Source organism: Propithecus coquereli, unplaced genomic scaffold, assembly GCF_000956105.1.
Source record: "Propithecus coquereli isolate 6110/MARCELLA unplaced genomic scaffold, Pcoq_1.0 Scaffold712, whole genome shotgun sequence".
NCBI classification, from domain to species: Eukaryota; Metazoa; Chordata; class Mammalia; order Primates; family Indriidae; genus Propithecus; species Propithecus coquereli.
Window position 1 is genome coordinate 48,023 of NW_012153197.1, and position 949 is coordinate 48,971.

Sequence of the window (949 nt, forward strand, 5' to 3'; positions counted from 1 at the left end):
GCCACATTATCCACAATAGCCCAAACGTCCATTACTGAATGGATGGATAAGCAAAATGTGATACAGACACACACTGAAGTATTATTCGGTCTTAGAAAGGAAGAAAATTCTGACACATGCTCTAATGTGGATGAACCCTCGAGACACGCTAAGTGAAATAATGAGACACAGAAAGATAACTATTGTACAATTCCATTTATATAAAGTAGAGTACTCAAACTCAGAGACAGAAAAGACAGAGAGGCCTAGGGAGGAGGGAATGAGGAGTTATTGTTTAATGGATACAGAGTTTCAGTTTGGAATGATTAAAAAGTTCTGGAGATGGGTGCACAACACAGTAAATGTAACTGATACCACTGAGTCGTAGAATTAAAAAATGGTTAAAATGTTAAGTTTTGTTATGCATATTTTACCACAATACAAAAATTGAAAAAAAGAAAAAAGCAAAACAGAAACAGGACCTCAAAGAACGTTACTGCCTAACCGATCCAAATGTATGAAACAATCTTCCCTCTCTACATACCAGTGGCAACTTTATTTCAGAAGGTCGTAACTTTGCTTAAACATTTAAAATATTCCTCCAAATACCAGCTCAACCAAAGTTTACCTAATTTTTAATCATAAGGTACTATCCCAAAATATGAAATATTAACACTTTCATAATATACACCTTTGGCATTTAACTGTCCCACACCTCAGCTTTTGATTTTATTAGTTTAAGGATTACAAAAATGTACAAGACTTTAAAATCATGAAATAAACTAGGCAAAACTAAGGGCAGGCAAATAGAATTCAATGTACTTAAGGTAGACTCTGAACGATGATTTTAAAAAACAGGAGTCTGGCAAAATATTAGCTAAAAGGAGTCAATGCTAAGGGCAGCCAAGCAAATGCTCTCTTCCCATCACCAGGGCGAGCCCTGGAGCCTCCAGAGAGCTGAATACAGGCC